Source organism: Sorex fumeus, unplaced genomic scaffold (genome assembly GCF_029834395.1).
Source record: "Sorex fumeus unplaced genomic scaffold, SorFum_2.1 ptg000063l, whole genome shotgun sequence".
NCBI lineage: Eukaryota > Metazoa > Chordata > Mammalia > Eulipotyphla > Soricidae > Sorex > Sorex fumeus.
This window is the reverse complement of record NW_026606120.1, coordinates 72418564-72429350: the sequence shown is the minus strand read 5'-3', so window position 1 is coordinate 72429350 and position 10787 is coordinate 72418564.

Below are 10787 nucleotides of genomic sequence, written 5' to 3'. Positions count from 1 at the left end.
ACAGCTCAAAGGGCTGGAACACATGTATGTATTCATATGCAGGAGCTTCAAGTTCTATTCCCAAGACTGCATGACCCCATCAGCACCCTGAGTACCTCACTGGGAGCGCTCAAGCACCACCAGGTGTGACTCAGACATACTTTTGTTTTGTTCTTGACCCATGCCCAGCGATGCTCAGGGGTTATTCCTGGCTCTGCACTTGATGGTGCTGAGAAGACCACATGGGATGCCAGGGATCAAAGTCAAGTCAGTTGCACGTAAGACAAGCCGCCTACCCTATACTCCAGCCTGCAAAGTAATTATTTGTAAAGACTATCTCTAAGTTCAGAGAGAGATTACAGAGGGGGCTGGAGAGATGGTACAATGGGGAGGGCACTTGCATGCTGCCAACTGCGAATCTATTCCTGCACCAATATGGTCCCCAGAGCCTTGCCAGGCATGATCCCTGGGTACTGCAGAATGGGCTCCCCCACCAAAGTCAGAAAATAAGTTACAATGCATATGGATACACACAAGATGACACACTTTTTGTTGGGTTTTCAACCACACCTGGCAGTGCTCAAACTCCTCCTCAGGGGACCATGTGGTGCTAAGAATCAATCCTGCATGGGAAGTAGGCACTACGCCCACTCTCAGCCTTCCCCCCACCACCTCCACATGACACTTAGCTAAAAATTGTAATTCTGTAACATCGGATTTAATAAATGCTATCTACATTGATTTTTATTTCTGTCTTAGCTTTCAGTCAGGCCACAAATTATTTCTCCTATAGAAGACTCTCGGACCCAACAGGATTTCTTTCAGAGCTCTTTTTTTTTTTAACTCTTCCCATATTATTAAAGCACTCTATTAAAACTTCCGCAAGGTTTCCACTTTAAATGTGTTCTCTATTTTGGGCTACTATCATGGATTATTTGAGTACTCTAGTCCACTTTAGGGGTGTGTGTGTGTGTGTGTGTGTGTGTGTGTGTGTGTGTGTGTGTGTGTTACGCAGTCTACCCCAAAATGGACAAACAAATCTTTTTGTACCAATTCTGGTACATGCAAAGTAGTAACGGTTTTGGGTTTCAAATCCAAGAGGTAAGACTGGTGTTACAACAGCCAAAGAAATAGTAGAGCAAGAAGGGCACTTTTCTTACATGTGGCCAACCTGGGTTCAATCCCTGACACCCCTTATCAGCCTCTGAGCCAGGAGTGATCCCTAAGCACACGTTAAACCCTACCCAAGCATCTAAGCACTGCAGGTATGGGCTGAAAAACCAAAACAAACCAAAAAAAAAAAAAGATTGCTTCAGTGTGTTTGATGGCAAATAAAACCAATGGCAGTGTCAGAGAAATAACATTTGGCAACGGGAGGAAGGATCACACCTAGTGGTGCTCAGTGGATACTCCTGGCTCTGTGCTCAAGTAGTCCAGGCAATGCCATATCCCACTGAACTATCTCCTGCCCAGAGGAAGGAAACTCAGTTGTACTAATGACCATTTGTGAAAATTTTCCATTGTATTATGGAGGTATATTACAGGGTGTGAGAGCACCTTCCCTGCAAATAAATATATGGTCACTGAGTCAAATCCCCAGTACCCATATGTGGAGGCACAGTGCCGGTAACCGCAGTCTGTAGTTGCCCAGCACCACTAGCACCAAAGCCCTAGGCCCTCCAGGAGCAAGGACCAAGTTCTAGGCAGGGCAGGGGTTAGTGGGGGGCGCAGCATGCTCTGCTGACACAGTGGCTCCACAAATACTAGTCATGGCCAAGCATTTAATTATTTTATTTAACTTAAGACACCAGACTGGAGCGAAAGCACAGTGAGTAGGGCATTTGACTTGCACATGGCCAACCTGGGTTCAATTCCTCCATCCCTCTCGGAGAGCCCAGCAAGCTACCAAGAGTATCCCGCCTGCATGGCAGAGCCTGGCAAGCTCTCCGTGGCTATTCAATATGCCAAAAACAGTAACAAGTCGTCTCACAATGAAGATGTTACTGGTGCCCACTCAAGCAAATCAATGAACAGGAGGATGGTGCTACAGTGCTAACTGAAGGCAAAATGTCTACAAAACTGTTTTAACGGTTTCATATGTGAAACATTCCAACACCACATATACTCACACGAGTGTCTCCTCCCCTCCCACCTTTGTCCCAGTGTCTTCCTGTGCCTTCTCTCATTGTCCATCCCTGCCCACTTAACTTTCCGACTGGAAGCCAGTTCTCAGTTTGTTGCTTTTGAGCATTTGTTATTCCCTGACTATGATTCTTTATATTTCTCATGAGAGAAGTCATTCAGCACAGCCAAGAATTTAATCAGTCTACAAAGGTTGTGGTATTTGTTTGTGTGTGGTGCAGGCAATGGAACCCAGGGCCTCACAGATGCAAGGCAAGAATTCTACAGCTGAACCTCCGCCCTGAGCACCACTGGGTGTGGTCCAACCCACTTCCCATCAATTGGTTTTGATTTGCTTAATCTGGAGTATCTCTATAATGAATATATTCTCTGCCATCACCAGAAGTTTCTGTTTTCCTCTCAGTTGCATTTTATTTCACTGAGCTCGGTCACTAAAGATGCTACCTGTTCGGTCACTAAAGATGCTACCAAGCCCTGGGGTTCCTTCCATCACACTGTTGGGGACTCTCCTCCTCTCTCACCTATGCTGAATATCCTGCTGCCAGGATCACATGACTTCCGTTTTTCTGGATGATTCTCTCATTTTGGTATACCACATCCTCTAGTAGTTTCCTGAGAAAGGGTGCCTGGATAGGAAGCAGCGTATTCTAAGATCGCAGGCCTGGAGAGATGGCTTGGAGGGTTGGAGTACAGGCTTTTGCACACAGCAGTTCTGGGTTTGACCCCAAGCACGGCTTACAGTGACCCAGGAGTAGTTCCAGAGCCCCCTTAGGTATGATCCAAAAACAGAATAAAAACATTTCACATCTCTTTTAACTGCACTTACTTATTCTACTGAATTCACAAAATTTGACTGATTTATAAAAGATAATATTTTGGCATTGAGCCACACACCTAGCAATTCTCAGGGGTTATGGTGTTTGGGAACCACACAGAATTCCTGGAAATGAACCAGGTCAGCTGCATAGTGCCCTTCCTGCTATACTATGGTTCCAGCCCCAGGTCAAGATGATTTGAAAGCTCTCCCCTCCCCACCCCTCTATGTCCCTGCAGGCTGGAACATGATGCTCTCCCATGACTGCTCCTTTGCCTACAATCTACTTTTTTTTCCCCTCTGGAAGGTAGATGAATCTTCCTCCACTTACTGTCATCTAATACTACACTTGTTTCTACTATATTGGGTATAGGCAGGCTTCTGCTGAACCTGTTACTATTTAGTTGAGATGATTTCTTGAATTACTCCTTTGATGGCTGCTTTCCCTCCATTTTTATTTCTCTTGTAACTCTTCTTATTTGAATTGTTAGTCTTCTTTTGTTTGTGCTGCTAGGGACTAAATCAGGGACCTTATACATGCAAGGCATGAGCTTCACCACTGAACTACATCCCTGGCCTCTATTGTAAGTCTTTCTGGGTTATGGTGTCTAGCGTTTAAAAAATCTCTTGGGGCAGGGCTCGTGCTAAAGATCCTTTTAAAAAATATAATTGGGGGAGCTGGAGTGATAGTTCAGTGGGTAGGGCATTTGCCTTGCATGTGGCCGACCCAGGTTTGATTCCCAGCATCCCATATGGTTCCTTGAGCACCGCCAGGAGTGATTCCTGAGTGCAGAGCCAGGAATAATCCCTGAGCATCGCCAGGTGTGACCCAAAAAGAAAAAAAAAAAATATATATATATAGCACAGTGGTAGGGTGTTTGCCTTGCATGCAGCCAGCCTGGCAGAGCTGGGTTCGATTCTTCCGCCCCTCTTGGAGAGCCTGGCAAGCTACCGAGAGTATCTTTCCCACACAGCAAAGCTTGGAAAACTCCTCGTGACATATTCGATATGCCACACACAATAACAAGTCTCACAATGGAAACATTACTGGGCCCGCTCAAGCAAATCGATGAACAACGGGAGGACTCTATCTCTCTATCTCTATACACACATAATTGGGGGGGGAGGTGAGAGCGATAGTACAGTTCACCAACATCCCAAAAGGTTGTCTGAGCACCACCAAGAGTTATTCCTGAGCATGAGCATCGCTTGGTATGACCCAGCTCCCCACCCCCCAAAAAAAAATTGGCGGGGGGTAGGGAAGTTGGGCCATGCCCAGCCACGCTCAGGGGTAATCCGAGTTACCCTTAAGACCACCACCCTGAGAGCTGCCATGCGAGCGGCAATCACTATACTTCACACCCCTTGTACTACTGCTCCTTTCCCACCCCCACTGGCCTTCTTATTTTTATTTTTTTATTTTATAAAGTAGTTAACAATATTTGATTACATTTAATATTCAAACACCAATTCCAACACCATTATACCTTCCCACCACATTTCAGATGTTCCCATCCCGAAACCCGATCCCTGCCCCAAAACAGAACCAAACTGATAGATTTTGTATTGTTATGAAAAACCGCTGAAAATACTACAAAAAAAAGTATCCTTAGAGAAAAGAGTGTGAAGGTTGTTGTATTTCACCCAGGGGCCATTAAGCTCTGCTATAAGAGATGACTAACATGTTAAAGATTGAGCCTTGTGTGCTTTATATATCTGTAAAAAAAAATAAAAAATAAAAATATTTTCTGTATCTGTAAAAAGGATTGGTTGCCTCATACTTTGAACCCCATCAAATGTGATGTGGTACTCTTGGAGTATGGGTAGGGTGCGCGGTATTAAGTGTCCAGTCCAGGAATAGGTTCACTTGTGGGTGAGGCTCGGCCAGAGCATGTGGAGAGCAGCCATTAGCAATGGCTGCTGGGGCTGGGTCCCTTGGGGCAGGGAGGAGTCTCATCTGTCCCCCTCTGGGGCGCCCTGAGTGAAACAGCAGGAAACAGGGGATACAAGCGGAGGATCTCAGTTCCCAGTCTCAGTTACAAAGTCCCGAATATCTGGGTTTCCTGGGGATTCCCTCATGAGTGAGGCTCAGCGCAAGCATGTGGAGAGCGGCCATGAGCATGGCAGCAGCTGAGTTCTGGAGGTTTTCGGCTGCAGGGGCTGGGTCCCCAGAGGGGTCTCACCTGCCCCCCTCCAGGGTGCCCTGAGTGAAGCAGCCTGGCGCAGGGTCTGGTGGCATGGTTATGGCGAGTATCATGTTATGCTCCATTTCGGGAGAGAAGGACCCCACTGGCTATTTTTAAAAAATTATTTTTTCTTCTTCTGGAAAAGCAGGAGATAGAAAAATTGTTCCAAGCCCTAAATCAGCAGTTGGATTGCAGGAATTAGGAATAAAATCCCAGGTGTGATTTTCCAGGTTTGAGCAACTAGTTTAATCTCTTCGGCCTTTAGTCTTTTGACTAATAAAGAACATAATAAAAGATTGCATCAGAATTAACAGGTTTGTGTCAATAGAGAGCTCAAGAACTGAGCATATGCTTTGCATGCAGGAGACCTGGGTTGGAGTCCTGGCATTGCATGGTCCTCTGAGCACTGCCAGGAGTAAGGTGGCAGTAGCACCAGGTGTGGCCCAAAAACAAATAAAGAAAAAAAAAAGAAAATCCAAATTTGAACCAAAATAAAACAAAAAGAACAAGAACTAAGGTTAAAAATGAAGGAGACAGGGCTGGAGTGATAGCACAGCAGGTAGGGCGTTTGCCTTGCACGCAGCCCAACCCAGGTTCGATTCCCAGCATCCCATATGTTCCCCTGAGCACCGCCAGGAGTAATTCCTGAGTGCATGAACCAGGAGTAACCCTTGTGCATCGCCGGGTGTGACCCAAAAAGCAAAAAAAAAAAAAAAAGAGAGAGACAATTACTGAGGGCATATGGTCCATATGTCCATATCACGCTCTCTGGTGGGGCAGTATCAACAGTAATTGTTTGCTCCTCTTTCCTTCTGTTTCTCAGTCTTGAATCTACTTCTAGGATGATAGGAGAGATTTTTTTCATTTGGGGACCACACCCAGCAATGCTCAGGGTTTTCTCCTGGCTGTATGCTCAGGAATCATTTAGGCAGAGTTCGGGGGCGCTAGGGGGTACCAGGAATTGAACCCACGTCAGTCTCAAGCAGTGTGAGTACCCTATCCTCTGCACTATCTCTCTAGTCCCTGGAAAAAGAGATTTTAAAAAATTTGCTAAATCAGGGCTTGAAAAGAAAGTGCTGATGCTTGCTGCCTAAGCACTCCCAGGAAAAACCCCTGAGCAACTTGCCATGCTCAGGAGTAGCCCCTGTGCCAAGGCCAGGTGTGGGAGGACTCCAAACTAAAATCTTGTGTAATCTGACCAATTTGAGACAGTCATTAACACTAAGTTTGTATTTTCCTAGTGTTTTTCCAATTTATGGACACATGCTTCTCTTTGAATAAAATGGGGTATCAAGGGCTAGAGAGGCTGAACAGGGGTTAAAGCACTTGCTCTGAGCCTGGTTCAATACCCAGCACCACATATGGTCCCCTGAGCACTGCCAGTAATGATTCCTAACCATGGAGTCAGGATTAAGCATCAACATTGCTGGGTATAGCCCCCAAAACAATAAGCACACCCTGACCCACCCCCCTCAGGACATCTACATGCAATCTGCAAGGCCTTTTGATTGACATATAACTACAGTCAAATGTTTGCAAGTGAAAAGTTTGTTTCTGGATCACTAGAGCTTAATGATAGAAGAAAAAAAAAACAGGCTTCCCAACTCAGTGAGGTTGCATGTTCATGACTTATTATTTATGCTCTTTACTGAAAAGAGACTATAGTAAGAATGCAGTTGCATTAAAACACAGTCACAAGCACACGCTTAGAAACTATATGGATGTGATTTCAGAAAACTTGTATGAGGTTGTTTGAATATTGATTGGATTTTCATGCTGATAAATTTTTGAATGAGCCTAATAAACAAGAGTACTGTGAAAATTTTAATTGCGTATTGCTCTTGTTGGAACACAGAAAACTGCCCTCTTTAATAACACTGACCATATTTCCTTCCCTAATTGCTATTACAAGAACAAAGAAGGATTTAAAATTGAATCCCAGTCTACAAAATCTATGAGTCAAACAGTGGTGCTTCATGTGCATTTTTTTTCTATTATATATTCCAAACACAGATATTTGAGAAATGCAAATTTTTCTGGGCAAAAACCTTTAGTCTTGGGGGCCAGAGCAATAGGACAGCTGGTAAGACATTTTCCTTGCTATGGCTGATCTAGGTTGACTGACAATCACCCCAACTCCATATGGCCCCCTGAACACTGACAGGAGTGATCCCTGATTGCAGAGCCAGGAATAAGCACTGAGCACTGCTGGGTGTGGCCCAAAAGACAGAAAAAAAAAAAAGCATGTTTTTTTTTCAGTATTTTATTTTATTAATTTTTTTCTTAAATTTTTATTAGTGAAACACCATAAGGTACAGTTGTAGACTTACAAATTTTTGTGCTTGGGTTTCAGTTATACAACGATCGAATACCCATCCCTCCACCAGTGCCCATTCTCCACCACCACCAGTCCCAGTATCCCTCCCACTCCCCTTCCCCCCATTCCACCCTACCTCTGTGGCAGGGCATTCCCTTTTGTTATCTCTCCCCTTGAGTGCTATGGTTTGCAAAAGAGACATTGAGTGGCAATCTTGTTCGGACTATAGTCTACTTTCATTATGCATCTCCCATCCTGAGAGGAACCTCCCAACACCCTTTATTTGGTGCTCCCTTCTCTATCTGAGCTGCCAAAAGAGCATGTTTTAAGTGTACAGCCTGATGAAATTTTTTGGTTTTTGGGCCACACCCGGTAGTGCTAAGGGAACTATATTGGGTACTGGGATCCTGCCCTGGTCAGTCACATGCAAGGCAAGCACCCTACCCGCTGTACTATCTCTCCAGCCCCTGGTGAATCATTTTTTTTCAGGAGGGGGTAGAGGTAGTCCCTAGGGCTACAAGAGTGGTGCTAGTGCTGTCACACAGGTACTCAAGCCCTTTGAACTATCTTCCTGGCCAAACTTTTTGGAGGAATAGAGGAGATTTGGGGGTTAAACAAGTTGGTACTCAGGGGTTACTCCCAATTCTATGTTCAGGGGTTGCTTCCACTGGTGCTGGGGGCGGGAACCATATAATGCTAGAGTTCAAACTGGGATTGGCTGCATGCAAGGCAAGCTGCCTTAAACCTTGTATTCTCTTTCTGGTCTCCAAGCCTGGTAATTAATGTAAATTCCTACAATACTATAACTTGCTTCTTGTCCTAGGCAATCTATTAACCAACACATCCTTGCTGTTTCAGTTGTTTCTAATTTTTAATTACTGCATTAATTTCTTATTACTACTGCAACAAATTACTCAAAGCATAGTGGCTTAAAGCAGCACATTTCTCTTCCAAGTATTCCAGACTCTAAAATGGGCAGTAGAATTTTGTTCCTACCGGAGGTTCTAGGAAAGAATCTCTTCCTTGCCTCTTCCAGCCACCAGAGGCTGCTACAATTTCTTGTTTGACCAGGACCTCACAGCACCCCAGCCTCTGCTTGTTTCATCCTTCCATTGTTCATCCTCCTGCTCCTTCATATAAAGACTTTTTTAATTACATTGGGCCTATCTCAACAGTTCAGTAAAATCTTCTCCCCCCATCAAAATACTTTTGCGCCACACCCAGTTGTGCTCAGGGATCACTCCTGGTGGGCTCAGTTGACCATATGGATTGCTGGGTATTAAACCCAGGGAGGGCATGTGAAAGGTAAGCGCCTTACTACCTGTTCCCCACTTGCACACACACGTATGCGTGCACACACACATATAGTCCTATCTACAGTTCCCTTTCTTAAGATTCTGGAAACCCACACGCAGTCATCTTTGAGAGACCATTATTCAGTACACAACTACACACCATCCACTTTCCCCTTCCTACCTCGGCTGTTTCTTTTCTTCTCCCACTTATCTTACTTGGCTGGCTACTCCATTTGCAGTTTTAAAATGTTTTTGTCTTTACAGAACACTAGAACCATCTTTCAGGGGGTCTTATGCTGCATGTTGGGTTATATATGCTTTGTCCATGCAACAAATATTTGAACACCTAGTATAGATGAGGCCAACTTTTCAGCAGCAAACAAGATAATTGCTCTCATGGAACTTACATTCCCAGTGGGGTGGGGGTGGAGGAGACCTTCAGGAACCTAAAGGTTTCTGAAGACAATCAACTAGGGTCTGTTTCAAGAGTATCTGTGGGATGGCCTCTCAGTATTTGTATTGCAAACCATAATGCCCAAAACGAGAGAGAGAGAGAGAGAGAGAGAGAGAGAGAGAGAGAGAGAGAGAGAGAAGGCAGGGGGGGGGGGAGAGGGGGAGTGAGGGAGAAAGGGGGGGGGAGAGACAGAAGAAAAGTGCCTGCCATGGAGGCAGTCTGGAGGTGGGGAGGTGACAGAAGGGCTATGGGGGATGGTGGTGGTGGCAACTGTACACTCATGTAGGGATGGGTGTTGAGCATCAAGAAAGCTTTGTAACTATCTCATGGTGATCCAATTAAAAAAAGAAAAAAAAAGTATCTGTGGGAACTCCCATACAGTGATCAACAAAGGCCTCTCAGAAGTGATAACAGCAAAGAAAGGAACGACTGAAGAGGCGTTCCAGGTGGGACAAACGCTAATGTTAAGGTTCTGACACTCACAAATCATACACAAGGAAGATAGGAAAGCTAAAGCCTAGTGAGTCAAACGGACCAGAGAATTATTTTTATGATAATAATTTATCTGTTTCTGGGACTTAGAGATGGCAACGTCTGGAAAAGGGCAATCAAATTTGCCCCATGAGTAAACAGGGAAATTCAGTCCTTCGGATGTCACTCAGCTTAGCTCCTCTCCTGGGTAGCAGCTCTGCCCAGGAGCAAAGCACCAAGCACGCAGCCACAGGCTTCCTTGCAGCAGCCTTCACACACACGTGCTGTGGGGCAGCTGAGTTCATCCATTCAAACTCCACCTGCTTCACACGTATCTGTGGGCATCTCCTGGCAGAAATACCAAGCAACTCTCCAGAGAGGTTCCCCTTTCACAGGTGCCACAGGTTAAATACTTGCTCAGGATCATTCAGCATTTAAGCTACAGGCTAAAACTAACCCAGCTTTTCTCTTAAATTTGAGAATTTGTCCATTTAAGAACATTTTGAACATCACATTCCAAACAGTGCTCAGGGTGGCCCCAGAGCCACTAATGGTGAAACTCAGACTAGTGGCTCAAGTCTCAGGCACAGTGGTACCCAGGGGCCATGAGGATCTGTGCTCCTGATGCTGCTCACTGGTCAGTCCTTTAAAAAAAATGTTTTGGGGTCATACCCCTACTGTGTTCAGGTTTACTCCTAGTTCTGTCACTCCTGGAAATACTTAGGGGACCATACATGGTGCCAGGGATTGAACTAAGGTCAGATGCATACAAGGTAAGCACCTTAACCTCTGTATTATCTCTTCGACCCCCTGTACTTTTTTCTTTTAATTAACAATGCGTTTCTGGGAGCCATAGTGATAGTACCACAGGTAGAGCACTATTCTTTCTTCAAGCAATAATTCTTATCTGGATTATTACAGCCAGTTTCTCTACTCACCATCACTACTCACAATACCAATCAGGACAAATAGACTTTTCCCGTTCTTTAGGGTGGGGCAGATACTTAGGTGAAGTAATCTCAAGAAAGTTACTCAGGTGGAGAAGGGAGGATGAGCACCTCCAAGGGCACTGTGGGAGGGAGCACAGGGATCCTGAGGAATGGCATTAGGACTTAGAGGAACGCTAGTA